This window comes from Papio anubis, chromosome X (assembly GCF_008728515.1).
Source record: "Papio anubis isolate 15944 chromosome X, Panubis1.0, whole genome shotgun sequence".
Classification (NCBI taxonomy): domain Eukaryota; kingdom Metazoa; phylum Chordata; class Mammalia; order Primates; family Cercopithecidae; genus Papio; species Papio anubis.
Window position 1 is genome coordinate 114,864,297 of NC_044996.1, and position 22,398 is coordinate 114,886,694.

At 38.1% G+C, this 22,398-nt stretch overlaps 1 protein-coding gene across 3 annotated transcripts in view; it reads left to right on the forward strand.

Moving 5' to 3' along the window:
• Positions 1-22,398, forward strand: part of CXHXorf21 (chromosome X CXorf21 homolog) — a 79,999-nt gene that overhangs the window by 30,188 nt on the left and 27,413 nt on the right. Inside the window, exons 1-2 of one of the 3 annotated variants that reach the window (XR_004180554.1) lie at positions 13,674-14,618; positions 15,391-15,502. The gene's annotated coding sequence lies outside the window, so the exon portion shown is untranslated. Of the gene's footprint in view, positions 1-13,673; positions 14,619-15,390; positions 15,503-22,398 lie in introns of those variants that run through there. The other 2 variants (XM_003917538.5, XM_031660450.1) reach the window with 2 other exon arrangements.

The window sequence follows — 22,398 nt, forward strand, 5'->3', positions numbered from 1 at the left end:
CCTCGTGATCCACCCGTCTCGGCCTCCCAAGGTGCTGGGATTACAGGCTTGAGCCACCGCGCCCGGCCTGGAACACTTCTTTAAGGTAACTTGTGCTCAACAAAGCTCACATTGAAAATTGTAACAATCTGTAAGAGAAACTTAGTTCTTCCAGAAAAGATATACATAAAATTGAAAACAATGTTTTCCTTTGGAAAGTGGGAATAAGGGAGTTAGAGGAGAAGACTTTTTCCTTTATAGCTCTGTACCATTATATATATTTTAAACCACGAGCAAGTTTTTTATATAAATTATTTTTAAATGTCAAGTTCAAAATTTGAATTACATAATCATTTAAGTGGAGACGTTGAAGGGACTTTGGAAATCCCTCTCCCGCAGCCCCAACTCACAGAAAAGTTCCAACTGCCTCCTCACTATTATCTACATGCAACAGTTGTTAGAGTGCCCACAGTTGTCCACTTCTTCCATCAAGAGGTAGATTAATGAGAGTTAATCCAAAGTAATTGTACAGAAATGTATTGATTAATTTTATCCTTTCCTATCCTATTACTATTTAATTAACTCAGTAATCTATACTTCTTTGATAGTTGCACAATACCTTTAAAAACCGTAATTTATCTCTTTACGTATAGTCTGATTTCTGCCATTGTACTGTTAATTCTGAATGGTAGAAACTTTTTCTCATCTCTGTCTCAAAACGCTGTGTACTAGATGTTGTATATAATGCATAGAGAATAGTCCTCTGGCTTTGGAGTCAGAAAAACCTGGGTCCAAATTCCTGGCACTGACTTCCTGTGTGACTTTGGACAAAGTAATTAGCCTCTCTGAAATCCAAATTTTCTTATTTTTAAAAATAATCAAACATGCTCTATAGGATTATTTTGAGGATTAAATTACATAAATCTTTTAGTCTATAATGCATGTATAGTAGGCATTCTGCAAATAAGAGCTTTTGCTATATAAAGCCTTAAGATGCAGAACATACCTTGTTACTTAAAGTGCAGTCCTCCACAGATGAGCGGCATTGTCATCCCATGGGAGATTGTTAGAAATATAGAATGTCAGGGCACACCCCAGATTTACTGAATCTGGATTTAAACAAGATTCCCAGGTGATTCATATGCGCGTCAAAGTTTGAGAAGCGTTGTCTTAAAAGGCCATTCTTATTGTACATGTTTAAAGTGTACAACATAATGTTTTAATATATTGATCTTAATATACATATACATAATGATTACTATAGTCAAGCAAATTAACATACCCAGCATCTCATAAAGTTACCTTTTTTCTTTTCTTTTTTGTGATAAGAGTACTTAAAGTCTAAGAGATTTTAAAGTAAAGCCAAGAGATTTGTAAATCAATTTGATATGAATATGTGCAATTAAGCACTTACATCTACTGGATTAGATTCTCGTTAGATTAGATTCTTATCTCATTATTCGATGGGAATTTCTGATAATGAACCCCCAATAGAAAGTTTGCATTATCATATGCTTCATAGTAATCCCTTCAAGAGACTTGATAAAAAGGATTTATTTCTGCTCTAAATTTTGAAACTAATTAGTTGATTTCTACTAAATGTGAATGTAGAGGGATTCATGAATTTAAAATTTATCTTGAAATATTTTTTTTTATTAACCTCAAGCATTGTTCTTCTCACCTGCAAGAGTTAAAGAGCAAGGGAAAGAATTACAAAGAATAGAAATTGCTTTATTGTTGTAAATATGTGCCTGTAAATAGACAGAGTTGCTTAAACAAAACTAGCTCTTGAATCTATAATCTGATATATACATTTGCTTGAACTTTACTTATAGAGGGACAGGACCCAAAGAGGGGTTTGATGTGGTCAGTTGGAGACAGAGATGAAAAATTTCTACCCCAGAAGCCTCTCCATAAAGCGAGGAAATCTGGAGTCTTAAGGGCTCAACAGCACTACTTTCACTTCTCCATTGCTTTGTGAAATAACGTTACTTGGACTGAAGTTCCAGTTTCTCCTCCATAGGACTCATGTGTCCCTGACTGTCTTTATTAACATGAGCCAGTGCTATGGCATGATAAAAATAGAATCAAGGGGGGAAAAAAAACTAAGAAGCTTTCCAAAGAGAAAGTAAATTGCAAAAAACCTGGAACTTTCTCTGGGGTGTAGAAACCCCCCACTTGGCTTTGGAGTGTCTAGTCCCTTTTCCTTAAAAAATATGCCAAAATTGCACAATCTCGTGGGATTAGAGGACACCAAGATTATGCAGGTTTAATTTTTCCAGGCTCTTTTATCTCTGAATATAAGTCTGAGAACTGTTCAGTTGGCTCTCACAAAGGAACCTCTGAACTTCTAACAACTACTTGATGACAGAAACTAAACTTTTCATAAAAGCTTGGATAAACAGCAATATTTAAACTGCTTGGAAGCTTTGCTCTTGAGAGCCACTGTCCTAAAACAGTCAGGTTGGAAGAGAGAGATGGTTTGGGGAGCCCACTATCATCTTTAGAGTTGAAGGTTTACCAAGCTCATTCTTTCTGTTACAGTTCAAATTATCTAAACATGCAGAGAAAAGGATGCCAAGGAAAACAGAATCCATATCTTACCTCAAAATACAGTTTTAACCTCTTAGTTTAATGTGTCTTTTTCATTTAATTCAGTTCTTTACAGAGTACCATATTTTGGATGTTTCTCCCTTGCAAATCTCATGTTGAAATTTGATCGTCAGTGTTGGAGGTGGGGGTCTAGTAGAGTTTGGGTCGTGGGGGCAAATCCCTTACAAATGGCTTGGTGCTATCCTTGCAGTAATGAGTGAGTTCTCACTCTATGGGTTCTGTGACAGCTGGTTGTTAAAAAGAGCCTGGCACCTCCCACCTCTTGCTTTCTCTCCTGCCATGTGATCTCTGCACACACCAGCTCACCTTCACCTTCTATCATGAGTAGAAGCAGCCTGAGGCCCTCACCAGATGCAGATGCCCAATCTTGAACTTTTCTAGATGTCAGAATCATGAGCCAAAAAACCTTTTTTCTTCATAAATTACTTGGCCTCAGATATTCCTTTATAGCAACACAAATGGACAAAGATGGAAAATTGGTACCAAGGAGTGGGTTGTTGCTATAAAGATACCTGAAAATGTGGAAGCAACTGTGGAACTAGGTAATGGAAATGAAGTCTCAGATGGAAATGAGGAACTTATTGGGAACTGGAGCAAAGGTCACCCTTGCTGCATAGCAGAGAACGTGGTTGCATTATGTCCTGTGCTCTATGGCTTCATGGAAGGCCAAATTTAAGAGTGATGCCCACCTGGGGTATCTGGAAGAAAAATTGTCTAAGCAGCAAAGCCTTCAAGAAGTGGCATCATTGCTTTGAACAGCTTATGATCAGAAATGTCAGCAAAAGAAGGATCTAAAGTTGGAATTTGTAATTTAAAAAGAAGCAAATATCAAAACTACAATGGGATATCAACTCACCCCAGTTAAAATGGTTTTATCCAAAACCATTGGATAAAATAACAAGTGCCTGCGAGGTGTGGAGAAAACTGAACCCTCATACACGGTTGGTGGGAATGCAAATTAGAATAACTGTTGCAAAGAGCAGGTTAGTGGTTCCTCAAAAAACTAAAAATAGAGCTGCCATATGATCCAGCAATCCCACTGCTAGATATATACCCCAAGGAAAGGGAATCAGTATATCTAAGAGATATCTATACTCCTGTGTTTATTGCAGCACTGTTCACAATAGCTAAGGTTTGGAAGCAACCTGAGTGTCTGTCCATCAACAGACGAATGGATAAAGAAAATGTGGTACATACACACAATGGAGTACTGTTCAGCCATAAAAAAGAATGAGATTCTGTTATTTGCAAAAACATGGATGGAACTGGAGATCATTATATTAAGTGAAATAAGCCAGGTCGGGCGCGGTAGCTCATGCTTGTAATCCCAGCACTTTGCCAGGCTGAGGTGGGTGGATCGTGAGGTCAGGAGTTCGAGACTAACCTGGCCAGTATGGTGAAGCCCTATCTCTATTAAAAATACAAAAATTAGCTGGAAGGCGGAGGTTGCAGCGAGCAGAGATTGTGCCACTGCACTCCAGCCAGGGAAACAGAGCGAGACTCCATCTTAAAAAAAAAGAAAGAAGCCAAGTATAGAAAGACAAACATCACATGTTCTCACTTAGCTGTGGGAGCTAAACATTAAAATAATTGAATTCATGGACATAAAGAGTAGAAGGATGATTAACAGAGGCTGAGAAGGGTAAGAAAGGGATGTGGCGGGGAGGTGGGGATGGTTAATGGGTACAAAAAATAGAAAGAATGGGCTGGGCATGGTGGCTCATGCCTGTAATCCCAGCACTTTGAGAGGCTGAGGTTGGCAGATCATCTGAGGTCAGGAGTTTAAGATCAGCCTCACCAACATGGTGAAGTCCCGTCTCTACTAAAAAACGCAAAAATTAGCCAGATGTGGTGGCGGGCAACTGTAATCCCAGCTACTCAGGAGGCTGAGGCAGGGACAACTGCTTGAACCCAGGAGCCAGAGGTTACAGTGAGCCGAGATCGTGCCACTGCACTCTAGCCTGGGCAACAGAGTGAGACTTCGTCTCAAAAATAAATAAATAAAAAGAATGAATAAGATCTAGCGTTTGCTAGTACAATAGGGTGACTATCGTCAATAATAATTTAATTGTGTGCCGGGTGCGGTGGCTCACGCCTGTAATCCCAGCACTTTGGGAGGCTGAGATGGGCGGATCACGAGGTCAGGAGATCGAGACCATCCTGGCTAACACGGTGAAACCCCGTCTCTACTAAAAATACAAAAAATTAGCCGGGCGAGGTGGCGGGCGCCTGTAGTCCCAGCTACTCGGGAGGCTGAGGTAGGAGAATGGCGTGAACCCGGGAGGCGGAGCTTGCAGTGAGCCGAGATTGCGCCACTGCACTCCAGCCTGGGCGACAGAGCGAGACTCTGTCTCAAAAAAAAAAAAATTAATTGTGCATTTAAAAATAACTAAAATAATATAATTAGATTGTTTGTAACACAAAGGATAAACGTGTGAGGGAATGAAGACCCCATTTACTCTGATGTAAAGACACATTGTATTATTATCTATATCAAATTATCTCATATACCCCATAAATATATACCCTACTATCCACAAAAATTAAAAATTAAAGGCAATAACAATACAAAGTCTTTCCTTAAAGTAAAAAAAAAAAAAAAAAAAAAAAAAAAAAAAGAAGCAGAACATCAAAATTTGGAAAATTCCCAGTCTGATCATGTGGTAGAGAAGGAAAGAGTGTTTTCGGGAGAAAAATCTAAGGGTACTGTGGAGCAACCACTTGCTAAAGAGATTAGCATGGCTAAAAGAGAGCTAGGTGCTAATATTTAATACAATATAGGGCCTGAAGGCATTTCAGAAATTTTTGAGGCTGCTCCTCCCATCCACTAGCTCAGAGGCCTAGAAAGACAGAAAAGTTTTGGGGGAGATGCCAAGGTATTGCTGCCCTGTGCCATCTCAGGATGCTGCTCCCCAGATCCTGACCACTCCGAGTGGAGCAGCCATGGCTGAAATGGCCCTAGGTACATCTCCAGCTGACACTCCAGAGAATACAAGCTGTGCACTCTGGTGACATCCATGTGGTGCTAAGTCTGCAGGCATGCAAAATGCAAGAGCTGTACCTAGTGGAGCTGTAGGAGCAGGGCTACCACTCTCCCGACCTCAGAATTATAGAACCACTAGTAGTGTGCAACTCCAGCCTTGAAAAGTGACAAGCCCAAATTCCAGTCCGTCAGAATAACCACCTGGGCTGTACCCAAAATAGCCATGGGGGTGGGGCTTCCCAAGGCTTTGGGAGCCCAACCCTCCCACCAATGTGCCCAGTATGTAGGTAAGAGAGATTATTTTAGAGCTTTAAGATATAATATCTATCCTGCTGGGTTTCAGAATTGCTAATAGAGCCTGTTACCTTTTTCTTTTGGCCTATTTCTTCCTTTTAGAATGAAAATGTTTACCCAATTACTACACAACCATTGTATTTTAGAAGTAAATAATTTTTGAATTTACAGGCTCACAACTCTAAGGAACTTACTTTAAATCTCAGATGAGACTTTGGACTTTGAACTTTTAAATTGGTGCTGAAACAAGCTAGAACTTTTGAGGACTATTGCTATCGAATGATTGTATTTTGCAATATGAGAAGGACATGCTATCTGGGGGCCAGAAGCAGAACGGCAAGGTTTGCATGTTTGTTGCCCCAAATCTTACATTGAAATTGGATCCCCAGTGTTGGAGGTGGAGCCTTGTGGGAGATGTTTGGGTCATGGGGCAGATCCCTCATGAATGACTTGGTGCCATCTTTGCAGTAATGCGTGTGTTCTCGCGGAATTAGTTCTATGAATGCTGGTGGTTAAAAAGAGTCTGAAACTTCCCTCCCATCTGTTGCTTCCTCTCTTGCCATGTGATCTCTATATAGCAGGCTACCCTTCGCCTTTGCCTTGAGTGGAAGCAGCCTGAGACCCTCACCAGATGCAGATGCACAATCTTGAACTTTCTAGTCATCAGAATTGTGAGTCAAATAAGCCTTTTTTCTTTATTTAATTAATTAATTTATTTATTTTTGAGATGGAATTTCGCTGTTGTAGCCCAGGCTGGAGCACAATGGCGTGATCTCAGCTCACTGCAACCTCCACCTACCGGGTTCAAGTGATTTTCCTACCTCAGCCTCCCGAGTAGCTGGGATTACAGGCATACGTCACCACGCCCGGCTAATTTTTTGTATTTTTAGTGGAGACAGGGTTTCTCCATGTTGGTTAGGCTGGTCTCGAACTCCCGATCTCAGGTGACCCACCCACCTCCGCCTCCTAAAGTGCTGGGATTACAGGCGTGAGCCACTGCAGCCAGCCAGTCATTTTTCTTTACAAATTACCCAGCCTCAGGCATTCCTTTATAACAATACAAACAGACTAAGACACAGAAGCATGAAGAAGAAGAAATAGCAACAGATTCAACTTTCCCTTTTCCTTTCTTCTTTTGAAAGGCACACAGCAGAAAGGGTAATGAAAGACTTGAGTTTAGGATAACAATCAATGCATGAAAATTGAGATTCTCTACAAATTTGGCTGAGTCTTTGGCCTCCTGGTCTTAACAGAAGCAAATTGTTATGAGGCCAAAGCAGAGTTCATATAAATATTCATTTGTACGAGCTTCAAAGAATAGGTAAATACACAGCATAAGTACAATGGAAATTCTCAGTTGTTCAACTACGAAACAGAGCAAGTGTTTTCTCTTTAATATCAATTTATGATAGAAGGAATAAAGCATTATCTTGGCTTGAGGAGGAAGTGTCTCTGTGTCCCAAAACCTGAAAATCAGACTGGGGGAGTGATAAGAGGTTAACAAAGGAAAACATAAAAACTAGGGAAGTAAGGCAGAAGTTTGTCAAAATGGGCTTAAAAGAAACAAGCCCTTGTAGCAAAACTCTGTCAAGTATTTCCAGGGGTTGATTTACCGTAGAGTTAATAATAGAGATTTGAGTTTTGGTGTTAGAGATTTTTGCGAGATTGTTAAAGCAGATAATGTTAGGTAAAAGCAAAGGGTGACAATTAAAAAGCAGAAATCAAAACATTTCATGAGATTGCCAATTCCTTCAGCATTCAGGTATTTGTTTTACTGACTCCGAGTAATACCAACTAAAGGGTAATGGCCAAAAAAAGAGGAGCTATTCTATGTACTATATGTGGCCTTAAAATAAAACATATGAGGATTACATTCAATTTCCCCTTTAACTTATATCATATTTCATTATAAAACATTTTTCAACTGAAAAATATTTTTAAAAGCTTCAGAAACTTTACAAATGCAATAATCATATTATTTGATGCTGAAATGGAAGTCTCTCTGAGTTGGAAAACGGGAGTTATTCAAGAGCAAACAGTATACATTACAATCAATTACATCCTAAATAACAAAATCTCTAGTGCACAAGAAGCCATTACAGCTTCATAGAAATTCAGAATGTTGTACTTAATAAAGCAATTATAATCTGTCATCCCATCCTCAAGATAAGCAGTATTGTTCCAGAGCTTACCTTATGGATTTCTTTGGTATAAATTAAACCTACTGAAGTATAACTAAGAATTTTAAAATGTCATATTAATTTTACCCTATGGGATACGTAACATGTTGCTAAATTCTAATATGTTCAGGTTAATTTTTATAGAATGTCAATTAAAATTAATCTTCTGCAGAGGAAGTGCATTAATACCTTATATGTAATACCGTAATTGTGTCTGCAGGCAATAGCGATTATAAAAATTACTAAGGTAAACTATGAAAGTGAATACGGGATAATAGGGCTGTGTTTCTAAAGATGTAATGTTAAACATTATTAGGAAAAAACCTTTATTTTTATATCATTATGTACTCTCATTAGGGCACCAGCACTTTTTGTTTTGTTCACTTTTCTTTCGTTTTCTTTTCTTTCTTTTTTTGAGACAGAGTCTTGCTCTGTCACCCAAGCTGGAGTGCAATGGTGCAATCTCTGCTCACTGCAACCTCTGCCTCCCAGGTTCAAGTGATTCTCCTGCCTCAGCCTCCCAAGTAGCTGGGACTACAAGCATGCGCCACCACACCCAGCTAATTTTGTATTTTCAGTAGAGGCGGGGTTTCACCATGTTGGCCGGGATGGTCTCCAACTCTTGACCTCTTGATCTGCCCACCTTGGACTCTCAAAGTGCTTGGATTACAGGCGTGAGCCACCGTACCTAGCTGTTTTGTTCACTTTTCTTAGAGGCATTTCTGATGTTATGACAGCTATGATGTCACTAGGCAGTAGAAATTTTTCAACTCCATTATCATCTTATAGGACCACTGTGGTGTACACTGTCATGTATGCAGTCCAATGTTGACTAAAACGTCGTTATGCAGCACATGACTGTACAGTGAAAATTATTATTATTATTATTATTTTGAGATGGAGTTTTGCTCTTGTTGCCCAGGCTGGAGTGCAATGGAGTGATCTTGGCTCACTGCAACCTCCAGCTTCTGAGCTCAAGTGATTCCCCTGCCTCAACCTCTCAAGTAACTGGGATTACAGGTGCCCACCACCATGTCCAGCTAATTTTTGTATTTTCAGTAGAGACAGGGTTTCACCATGTTGGCCAGTCTGGTCTTGCACTCCTGACCTCAGGAGATCCACCTGCCTCAGCTTCCCAAATTGCTGGGATTGCAGGCGTGAGCCACCATGCCTGGCCCTGTCCAGTGAAAATTAAACCTCTCTTCCTATCTGATATTTGTCTCTCAGATCTCCTCCCCAGAGGCAATCACTATTGTCACCTTCTTGTGCATCAATCCAAAAATTATGACTAGTAGTGTGCAACGACACAATATCAACTGGGGGGAGGTGTGATGACTTTCCTAAAGGAGGGGCTACATCAATAAAGAACTTGTTAGATACATTACTGTTGGAACATCCAAAACCTGGAAGTCTATGTAGTTATTTAAAAGGATGAGGTCAGTCTGCAAGTACTAATGGTGCAAAATTATACAAAAAAGGTAAGAGAACAGCACATGTAGTATCCTACCATTTGTATACAAAGAAGGATATATATAATTTTTGGATTGATGCACAAGAAACTGAGAATAGCAATTGCCTTTGGGGAGGAGATCTGAGAGATAAAGTTCAGATAGGAAGAGAGATTTAATTTTCACTGCAGTCATGTACTGCATAACGACGTTTCTGTTAACAATGGACAGTGTACACGACAGTGGTCCTATAAGGTTATAATGGAGCTGAAAAATTCCTGTTGCCTAATGACATCATAGCTGTCATAATATCATACACACTTTATTTTAAAAATAAAACATGTGTAGCCTAACTGCACAGTATTTATAAAGTCTACAATAGTGCTCAGTAATGTCTGAGGCCTTCACATTCACTCACCACTCACTCACTGACTCACCCAGAGCAACTTCAAGTCCTGTATCCTCTATTCGTGGCAATTGCCCTATACAGCTATACCACTTTTCATCTTTTATACCATATCTGTACTGTACCTTTTCTATGTTTAGGTATATTTAGATACACAAATACCACTGTGTTACATTTGCCTACAGTATTCAGTACAGTCACATGCAGTATAGGTCTGAAGCCTAGGAGCAATAGGCTATACCATATAGCCTAGGTGTGCACTAGGCTATACCATCTAGATTTGTGTAAGTACACTCTGCGATGTTCATACAATGAAATCACCAAATGCTGCATTTCTCAGAATATATCCCTGTTGTTAAATGATGCAAAACTATATTTTTGTACCATTTACAGTTTTTAAAAACATGTATGTCATTTTTTTAAAGAAATAAACTATTGAAAAAGAGAGGGAATAGTGAATAGTGTCAAATACTATAGAAGTGTCAAGGAGGATATAGGGTGAGATAAAGGCTATTAGACTTGATGATTAAGGGGCTTTGGTAACGTTGAGAAAATAGGTTCAGTTGAGTCATTTGAGTATTGAGAGTGGTCAGAGAGCGTACTTCAGAAAGACAAATAATTTATCCTGAGATAGTTGAAGTTTGATGGATTACATTTGTGATCGGTCTGTTGTGTGTGTGTATATATACATATATATTTAATATATACTTATATATACCTTTCTCTAGTTATGGAAAGGCAATAATGGATTTTTTTTTTTTTTTTTTGAGATGGAGTCTCGCTCTGTTGTCCGGGTTGGAGGGCAATGGCGCGATCTCCGTTCACTGCAACCTCCACCTCCCAGGTTCAAGCGATTCTCCTTCCGAGTAACTGGAATTACAGGCACCTGCCTCCACACCTGGCTAATTTTTGTATTTTTAGTAGGGACAGGGCTTCACCATGTTGGCCAGGCTGGTCTTAACTCCTGACCTCAGGTGATCGGCCCACCTTGGCCTCCCAAAGTGCTGAGATTACATGCATGAGCCACCGTGCCTGGCCAGGCAATAATGGATTTTATATGGGACTGGGAATTGGCAAGTAGGATGTGACAGAAAGACATATTGTTGTGGAATTTAGAGTGCCACTAGGAGCACTTAGAGTTGAATAGAGGGTAGCCAGGGTGGAGGAAACCTGGTGAGGACTGAGAGTGAACTAGGAGGGATGCTATCATAATGGAAATAACTTGGAGGGTGTTTTGTACAGCAGGAAAAGTAATTGAATAATAGGAATAATGTCCATTTAGAGGCACAGATATCGAGGCAATAACTTTAACTACTATTCAGCAGATTAATAGAAAATCATATTATAAGATTTCAGCTACAAGGAATATAATTCTATTTTATTTTAACCAATGAAGAAAAAGCTGTTTAAAGCTGATTTTGTATGCTCAGGTTTTATCAAACGAGAAATAGTAGAAATAGTAGGCTAGCTTGACCTAGTGCACACTTTTTCATTACAGAATTTTTTTTCTGCAAAGGAGGTGTTTCCATCAAAGGGGTAACTTATAGAGACAAAATAAAGAATGGGCATAATCAAAATTCTGCATATTGTATTTGAATAAAACAGTAAGTGTGACTTAAGACAACGTGGAGAAGATGGAATCACCGCACAATGGTTATTTCATTGTACTTCCAGGCGAGTTCTTGGTAACCCACCATAAAGTGTTTCTGGAGGTCGGTGAGACCTACTCTACGGTGTCTCACGATTGTGATTGAAGCTACACTAAAGTGAAATAAATCAATGTTTGTCCCTACAGGTGTTATGGTCTCTTGATCACAGCTAAATCCTTGATGAGCTAAAAATGCCTGAAGACATCCCTGAACCTGATTTTGTATGATTATACTGTAACTGAACCTGCCCCTAGGGCAATGAGTCTGGTGTTTCCTGTGATGGCAGGTCAAGTCAGATTCAGGACTAGTTGAGAAACTGTCCTTATCATGGCTCATACATGAGACCATGCCTTCTGAAGTGGATTTAAGTAATGTTTCATGAAAAAAATAACACAGAAAATCATGACTAACAAAAATAAAAATGCTGGTATACTTTTAAATGTATGATATTTTAAGATAAGTCATTGAACAAAAGTAAACAAAATCAAATCCATTACGTGGAAATGTTCACCTCTTAAGGGTTTGGAACTTAGCTTTTTTTTTCTTCCCCCCATAGAACTTAGCTTTGATTGGAGTTAGGTAGAAAATGATGAAGTGGTTATGATGTGGGCAGGCTTATTCTTTGTTGGTTAACTTGAAGCAGTCAGGGTAAACCAGTTAAATGATTTTGAAACCCTTAATTTTTCTGCTTTTGGGCAAGAACTGACCCATTTGCAGATAGACTTGTCTGTCCTCCAGAAAAGACATAGATCATAATACATTTGGGCTGTATAATCAAAGTTAAATATGACTTAAGAATGCTAGTTTTTAAAGTGAAAAAGTAATACATACACATAGAAATTTCAAAAAGGTATAGAATGAAAAATGAGTCTTGTTCTTGAAACACAATTGCTTATTTCTGATTTCTTGTGTAGAGTATAGAAAAAGAAATATTCTAGAAAGGCTATAACAAATGCTGGTGAGGATATGGAGAAAAGGGAACTCTCATACTCTGTTGGTGGGAATGTGAATTAGTACAGCCACTATGGAGAACAATTTGGAGGTTCCTCAAAAAACTAAAAATTGAGCAACCATATGATCCAGCAATCCGACTGCTGGGTATCCACCCAAAAGAAAGGACATCCGTACATTGAAGAGCTATCTGCATTCCCATGTTTGTGGCAGCACTGTTCACCATAGGTAAGATTTGGAAGCAACCTCAGTGTCCATCAACAGATAAATGGATAAAGAAAATGTGATACATATACACAATAGAGTACTAGTCAGCCACAAAACAGAATAAGATTCTGTCATTTGCAACAACATGGGTAGAACCAAAAGTCATTATGTTAAGTGAAATAAGCCAGACACAGAAAGACAAACATCACACATTCTCACTTATTTGTGGGATCTAAAAATCAAAACAATTGAACTCATGCACATAGAGAGTAGAAGGATGGTTACCAGAGGCTGGGAAGGGTAGCGGAGGGCTGGTGGGGGAGGTAGGGATGGTTAATGGGTACAAAAAATAGTTAGAAAGAATGAATAAGACAAAGTATTTAATAGCACAACAGGGGTACTATAGTGAACAATAACTTAATTTTACATTTTAGTATAACTAAAAGAGTATAATTGAATTGTTTGTAACACAAAAGATAAATGCTTGAGGGGATGGATACCCCATTTTTCATGATGTAATTATTATGCATTGTATGCATGTATCAAAATATCTTATGTACCCCATAAATATATACACCTAGTATACCCACAAAAATTAAAATACAAAATTTTAAAAGGAAATATTCTATTACATAAGCATGTGTATACATATATTGCTTAAAAATACAAACTGAAAAATGAGTTCTTGCTAAACAAGAATATGTTAGAGATCTTTTCTTTCTTTCTTTTTTTTTTTTTTTGAGATAGAGTCTCGCTCTGTCGCCCTGGCTGGAGGGCGGTGGCATGATCTCGGCTCACTGTGACCTCCACCTCCCGGGTTCAAGGGATTCTCATGCCTCAGCCTCTGAGTAGCTGGGATTACAGGTGCCCACCACCACGCCCGGCTAATTTTTGTATTTTCAGTAGAGACAGGGTTTCACCACATTGGCCAGTCTGGTCTCAAACTCCTGACCTCAAGTGATCCACCTGCCTCGGCCTCCCAAAGTGCTGGGATTACAGGCGTGAGCCACCGCACATAGCCTACATAGGATTTTAAGTATGCATACATTCTCACTTATTTGGCCAATATCTTATTTATGTATATAATTTTTTCTAGTCATGTATTTTCTCAAGCAATGCCGCAACAAGTATCTTTTCACATAAGTCTTTGTGTACAAGTGCAAATATATAGCTTGGATAAATTTATAAAAATACAATTGTTGGGTCAAAGGGTATGAATATTTGCATTTGAGAGATACTGGGAAATTGCCGTCTAAATATGTTTACAATCTCATCAGCAGTGTTTGAGAGTGCTTGTTTCTTCACAACTTTGCCCACACTGTGTATTATTGTTTTGACCTTTGGTATTTGGAGAGAGAAAACTTTTTTCATTTATGTTTTAAAAAATTATAAGTACCATTGAGAAATAATACTTCTTAAAAATTATAGATGAGTAATGAAACAGATTTCTCTAAAGTCATATATGACTTTGGCTCTCTTTTGGGTGAAGGATCCCAGATAGTGTACTGTTCTAGAAAGAAACTTTAATTCTGTTGCTAGGGTTCTTACAAAATGTGTAACCATAAACTATTTTAATAAGAGACAGTTTCGTAGATAGGTTTCATTTTTCGAAAAAGGGGAAGAAACACCATTCTGTGGCTTGATGTGGCTTTGTCAGTTACTGCCTCCCCACCTCCCGGGACTTCCCACTGCCTCTTTAGCACAAATCAGACTTAAGCAAAAACAACTCTTTTTCCATGGGATCAGTTATAAAAAGAATGGCTTTGCAGTGAGCAGTTCAGTCTACTGGTCTCGTCAGTGAAAGGCTTGTGAAAATTTCTGGAAAGAGCACTGGCCGGCTTGTTCATCTCTCTGTTTGGTCAATTGCTGTGTTTCTGCTGGATCAGATGAGCAGATTGGTTAGTGAAGGTAAGAAAAAGAAAGCAAAGGACCCTAGAACTCTGCTATTATTTTTTGTCATCTGTCTTCTCACGCTTTCTTAACCCTTTATCACCAGAGCACAGATCCATTCTTATGACATCTAAAATGCTTTTCTAGCTTACCATATCAGAGGCAAGTGGGAGTTTAAACAAGCATTCAGTGGAGTTGAAAAATAAAGAGAAATTAAGCCCAATACTTCCTTTTCTTACCTCCTCGTGTCCACATTCTAAGCATTTCTAAAATACATATATTTTTGCCTACAATTTTTGACTGATCTGATCAAATATTTATTGTATCATTTTTGCAGTCCTCTTTCACCAATTGCTACACTGGTTTAGTGTCTGCATTTTTAAAAGAAGGCCTAAAAACCTAAGCAAGGTTTTGCAGGGACAACACAGCTCTTGAATTCAGTTACGGTGATGCAGTTTTAGAGACGAACACAATCATAATCCTTTCCAGTTGGATTTGACTCTCAATTATTCAGTTCAGCAAGCTTGTGATAGTGTTTTTCCATGTGGCAGGATGTATTCAAAATGAATGTGATCTATAGTGAGGATGCTTTTCGACTTTCATCTGGGTGATTTGGGGAAAGCTTCCCTCTTGGTATTAAAGATAGCGCATGTACGAGTGGATTTTTGTTTGAATTATCTTTAGACTCGCTTGAACATTCTTTGTCTTGTGCATATGAATCTGTGCTTAAATATAGACCTGGTTTGGACAGAATATTTATACTGATATTTTTATAACATTTCTTGCGTAGGTCAGTGTGAGAAGATTGTTTCTGAGCTTGAGAAGTTTCTGGAGGATTGAAGAGTATTTGAAGTCTGTGTCAAACATCCACATCATAAGTGGAATTTTGGAGATATTCAAAGGTAGTACACTAATTCTATTATCTCAGAGCAAAGTGATGTTTGGAGTATTTATATCAAGTCACTGAGACATTTCCCATCACATATGTAATGATTATTTTAGATACATAAGATATTGTTCCTCTAGGCTCTTAATAAACATTATACAATGTAAATATGCCTTCATTAACTAAATATGGTTATTTTCCCTCCCAATTTTTGTTTAAAAACGTTTCAAATCTATATAAAAATTGAAAGAATAGTACAACGAACACCCATATTTTCATCATGTATATTAATCAGTGGTATCCTTTTGCCACATTTACTTTCTCTCTTGCTTTGTCTTTCTGTCTCTGCTTGTCCTTTTATATATATGTATAAATGTAAATAAATATAAATATAAATACACACACACACACAGTTTTTTCCCTGAATGGTTTGAAAGTATGTTGCTGACTTTAGGACACATGTCACCCCTAAATTCTTGAGCATGTATCTCCTAAAAATAAGAGCAGTCTTCCATTACACTGTTACAACACCACGGAAACATAACATCGACACAATACTATTATCTAAGATGTGCTACACATTCAAATTTTCCCAATTATCCACATGTCCTTTAGAACCTTTTTATTTTTTAAATCCGGGATCCAATCAAGAATCTTGCATTGCATTTGTAGCTGACATGCCTACAGTTAAGTAAATGTTAATGATAATTGGCATAATTAACATGATTAACAATGATTAACAATTATAACACCAAGGAAATTTATATCAATACAATACTATTATGATAGGTTTTCTTATTTTTGTAGTCCTCTCATTTTGCATCAAAATACGTTGAAAGTGATTCAAGAAAACGATCCATAAGGTTTAATTTTTCAATTTATGGTATATCAAGAAGGAGTATAAAGAAAAATCCAAACTATGATAAAAATATATTTACTAATATTTCTTCACCAAAGTTTACATCTTCTGAACTAAGAAAATTCACACATCAGATCGTCCTTGGAAGTAGTCATTAACTTTGGTCATAAGAATCTAAGCAGAACCAAACACAAAATTACTTATTTACTTGGTCATATTAATATGAAGAACAGAGGGCTTTTGATTTATGATTGTACTATCTTAGCCATCAAGTTATACTTTCAGAAATTAATTTGTTAAGTAAGAATTGCTTCATATTTGATAGAAGAATAGATAATCCCAAATTATATGATTTGTAACAGAAATTGAAATATTAATGAGCAATATTTTAGAGCATTCATCAGTAAATTCAGTACAAGTTGAAATAATAGGGATATAATATAAGGTATGTGATGAAGTGATTATTTCCAGGTCTAAGGAACAGGTATTTTAAAAGATAAGAGTAAGGAAACTGCAGATGCTATTTTATACAGGGAGGTCCTTCCTAAAGAAGCTTTTTGTTTTAGATAAAGGTCTTGCACCATTCACTGAAAAAAAAAATTGGAACATGTAATACAGATTTGGTTACATTATCATAATTAAATCATGAACAAAACAATATTCAACTTTTTCAGTGATCACTTTTCAGCAATTTACCTGCAAGTCCCCCACATCAAGAAAGTCTTAAAAAGTTTACATTGGAATTATGGGATTTAGAATTTATATTATAGGATAATATAATATAGAGGTAAAGAGATGAAATACGGGATTTTGAGTTTTGCGGGTATTAAAAAATAACACATGACCTACATACAATCTTAACAAGACAGTTCACTCTCTAATTTGAGACAAACATAAATTAGCTCATTTGATTGGAAAATTAAAAAAAAAAAATAATGTGCTAAGGAATGCCAATGAAAACAATCTCAAACATTGCTGGTGAGAGAATAAATTGATCCAAGCTACTTGAAAGGAAATTTGGCAATAGCTTTGATCCAGTAATTCTGCTGCTCTAAGTCTGGCCTGTGGAAATACTCACGGAGGCATATGCAATAATTATACATAGAGGAAAAGCAAGACTAACCTCAGTGTCCCTCAAGAGAAATGATTTACTAAAATAAGATGTGTCTTTAGATGTACTATTTCAAAAACTCTTAAAAGTTATATCTCTGTAAGCAGACATGTTGACAGGTAGAAGCCAAACTGCACCCCTGCTAGCTAGGCTCAAGATCTATGAAACAGCAGATAACAAATGTTTTCCTGTCTATAATTGCAAGATGTTATAGCCCATGATGGTGGAAGGCAGTCCCATCCCATTGCCTCCATTTGTGTGTGGCCGCTAGAAGTTTTTGCGTCCATCTCAATCCAGCCTCTTCGGGTGTCTTAGTTCACACACCTCCACAATGTTCTTCAAGAGGCAGGATCTGTTTTGCCTCATCATCCAAAATTTCCACACTCCCCACCAATCCTCAATCTTGTTTTCCTTTTGCTCGTGTCAATTTTTCCTTCTTTCCAAAGACTATTCCAGTGATTTATCTTTTCTGTTTTATTAAAGTTTCATGAAATCCTGATGAACACCTTGGGGTAGGGGAGAGAAGAGCCTAGAATCATTTTTCTAATTCAGATGCAAGGATTCTGAGTAGATGGCCAAGGGTTCTGAAATGTTAACGTATGAGGTGAGACTTGAAGGTTATGGGTGGCGGACCAGAGGATGGGTAGGGAACCAGAACTCTCAGGACAGAAGACAAAAAATGCACAAATCCCTGGGATAGGCATGGGGCTCAGGTGAACTAGGAAGGGATCAGCATGGCTGGGGTCCTGGGTCCTGTGGGAAACAGGCAGAGATGAGATTAGGAAGACAGATAGGGAGCACACATCACAGGCTTACCCTGTATGAACTTAATCCCTGAGGTGATGGGAAGTGGTTTGTATTTAAACAGAGAATCTGTATTATTTTATTTATTTATTTATTTATTTATTATTTTTGAGATGGAGTCTCGCTCTGTTGCCCAGGCTGGAGTGCAGTGGTGTGATCATGACTCACTGAAACCTCCACCTCCTGGGTTCAAGCAATTCTCCTGTCTCAGCCTCCTGAGTAGCTGGGACTACAGGCACTCACCACCACACCAGGCTAATTTTTGTATTTTTAGTAGAGACAGGGTTTCACCATATTTGTCAGGCTGCTCTCGAACTTCTAACCTCAGGTGATCCACCCACCTCAGCCTCCTGAAGTGCTGGGATTATAGGCATGAGCCACCGCACCCAGCCTGTAATATTAAATTACCCTGTGAAAGATGGTTGTAAAATTAAAGATGAGGCAATGCCAGGCTATAGCAGTGTCATGGTTTAGGAAAATGTTCATATGGTTAGATTAAAAAACAGAGGATAAATTAATTGTATTCCTGAAAGACATATGAGCATTGATACACAATTGGGACATACGTGTAGTAATCTGGGCCACCCCTCTGGGGTGAGTGCTGGCTTTCCCCTGGAGCCTTCCTTTTTGCACTTCACTGCACCTTCCTTCTTTTATTTGGCAAGTGCTGTTGTTACTACATGGAATCAGGGCTGATGCCCTTTTCCTGGAAGGACTAATTGCTTGCTATTATGATTGCGTGATATTAACTGCTCTTAGCTGTACAATAGTGTGATATGTTCTAAGAACAGAACACACACTTTGGAGTTTGTAAACTTGGGCTTGAATCTTGCCTGTAGTACTTAGTCATTGTGTGACCTTGGAAGGGGTATTTATCATACCTGAAACTCAGTTTTCTCATTTAGAAAATCTAGATAATGATAAAGAGAAAAAAATTAAAAGATTTTTAAAGAGATATGTCCGCATCTAGATTATGATCATGTCTAATCTGCAGTGTTGTTGGAAGGTTAGGGGCTATGCCTGGAAAGCACTTGGCATACAGCTGTCATTATGATGCCTATCCCATTTATTGCATCTGCTTTTTGACTTAGGTCAAGGGTAGGCAAGCCACAGCCCAGGACCAAATTGGCCCCCTGCTTGTTTTTGTAAACTTTAGTAGGAGCACAGACACAGTCATTTGTTTACATGTTGTCTATGATTTCTTTCTTGCTATGCCAGCAGGGCTGCAACAGAGTTTGTATGATTTGCAAAGCCTAAAATCTTAACTCTCTGGCCCAGTATAAAAAAAGTTTACTGATCCCTAACTTAGGTTTTTTTAAACGTTCCCCCTTATAAAGTTCTTCTCTCATTAAGTTTTCTCTTTGACTCCACGCTTGTGTCTTGTGTCGTTTAGATGTAAATTAAAAGTGTGTCCTTTGATCAGCATGCTCAAAGGATACAAAATTACAGTTATATAGAAGAAATAAGTTCAAAAGATCTCTTGTACAGCATGGTGACTATAGTTGATGATCTATCATATTCTTGAGAAATGATAAGAAACTGAATATAAGTATTCTCACCACAAAAATAATAACTGTGAGGTAATATATATGTTAATTAGATAGATTTTGCCATTTCACAATATATACACTTCAAAATACCATATTATACATGAGAAATTCATACAATTTTATCTGTCGATTTTTTAAAAAATCAATCAAAAAATGTGTCTATGTGAAGAAGTGATAACAACAGCTTTTGGAAAAACTAAATGCTAGTCTAGAAAGAAGAACCTACGTTGCAGTTTCTTCTGAAAAGCAAGTAAATGATTTAACAAGGCACTGCACTTTAGCACATATTTCTAAGTTGTGAATTTGCACATAAGGTTAATTTTGGCATTCCCCTATCTGTTAATGATTAATGTGGGCTAAATTTGCCTAGAACATCCCCTCTGCAAATGTTCTCAGGTGTCTCTTCCTTCACACCTAACCAATCTGGGAGAATTTTATACATTTTATATATGTATATTTTATATGGAATATATATAGCTTTACATATATATAGCTTTACATATATATAGCTTCTCTAAGATGAGAAACAAGAATTCAAGTGACAAAATATCATTGAACAACTGAAGTAACCCATTGGGTTAAATTTTGGTGTCTCCGATGAAATCGATTCTAACAAATATGTTAACATTTGTTTGAAGTGTACCTTTTATATACCTTTGAAGAGATCCAGTGATATCTTACTAGAATTTCAAAAATACTGGAAAATTATTAAGAAAAATGCCAAAAATCAGTCAAAATAAACTCAATTAACTTTTCTTGATGTCTCTAAAATTTTAGGATATCGTGATGTGCAATGCTGTCTTTATTCTAGTGGTGCATTAAAGGGTGCAGTAATGGGCCCCTTTTTTTTTTTTTTTTTGAAATGGAGTCTCGTTCTGTCACCCTGGCTGAAAGGCAGTGGCCCAATCTCAGCTCACTGCAAACTCTGCCCACCACCCCACCCCCATTCAAGCGATTCTCCTGCCTCAGCCTCCCGAGTAGCTGGGATTACACACATGCAGCACCAAGCCCTGCTAATTTTTTGTATTTTTAGTAAAGACAGGGTTTCATCATGTTGGCCAGGCTGGTCTTGACCTCCTGACCTCATGTAATCCACCTGCCTCGGCCTCCCAAAGTGCTGGGATTACAGGTGTGAGCCACTGTGCCCGGCCTTGAATGGGCCCTTTTAAGTGCATTGAAGTGGAAGATGAATTGAAGCAAAGGGCCTAAACTAGGAAATTAATTATGAAGATTAAATGTGTTAGTATCTGTACTTTTATTTATGTTTTATTACTCTGCATAGCTTTAGAAAGATCTTTTAAAAGCTTCCTTAGTGTGCTCTCTGCTGCCCTCTGCTGCTAATTTTCAGAAATTAATTTTGATTCTGATTAATGCTCACTTTACTCTTCATAATCTCATTCAAAATTAAAGCTTGATGGTACTCAAGACAGAATTTAATCCCACACTCTCAATTTACAGATGATAAGTTGAGTGTCTGAGAGGTTAATAACATGAACTTGGGCTCCGTTTCCTGACTGCTGGTGATTTGGGGCACATTACTCAATTTTGTCATCTGTAAAACGAGCATAATAATAGTACCTAAATATTAGAGTTTTTTTGTGATGATCAATTAATTTAGTACACAAAAAGCATGCAGAATATTTTCTGGGTTGTAGCTAGTAGTATGTTAGCTATTTTATAGATTTGGCAACAACTAAACTAAAACCACTGCCAATGACAAGATCAGAGCTAGAACTCTGGTCTCTTAATACTAGTACGTGCTCTCTCTCTCTCTTCACATATATATTTATGTGTGTGTGTGTGCATTTATGTACACACACATATATATTTTATAAAATACATACAATTCTCCATGATTTGTTAAGTGTGAAGGAAAAGACACCAGAAGACATTTGCAGATGAGATGCTCTAGGTAACATACATATACTTATATATATACACCACATATGTATATTGCCTGAGTGAGTATGAAATTAAATTTTGCCTTCAAATATAGGGTTTTATTTTTTGACGGAGTCTTGCTGTGTCGCCAGGCTGAAGTGCAGTGGCTCAGTCCCGGCTCACTGCAATCTCCACCTCCCGGGTTCAAGCGATTCTCCTGCCTCAGCCTCCCGAGCAGCTGGGATTACAGGTGCACGCCACCACGTCCAACTAATTTTTGTATTTTTACTAGAGATGGGGTTTCACCATGTTGGCCAGGATGGTCTCGAACTCCTGACCTCGTGATCCATCCACCTTGGCCTCCCAAAGTGCTGGGATTACGGGCGTGAGCCACCGCACCTGGCCTGAATATAGATATTTAAAATGTGACTTGTTCACTGCATCCAAAGCTCCTATAGTCGTTACAAAGCCCTTGCTGCTGCTCCTTCCTCCTTGTACTGTTCCAGGTGGGCTCCCCACAGAAGAAGCTACAAACCTAGAAAGCTCCTCAAGCCCCCAGTATAAATTCCTACTGCCTGCAATTGGAAGGTGACTTCACTGTGGACTTTAGCTTCTCTAATGAGCCGCCTACCTGAATCTCCAATGGACAATGACACACTTGCACCCAGATAGTCTATCTCTTGTCAGGCTCAAGAAGAGCTAAGCTA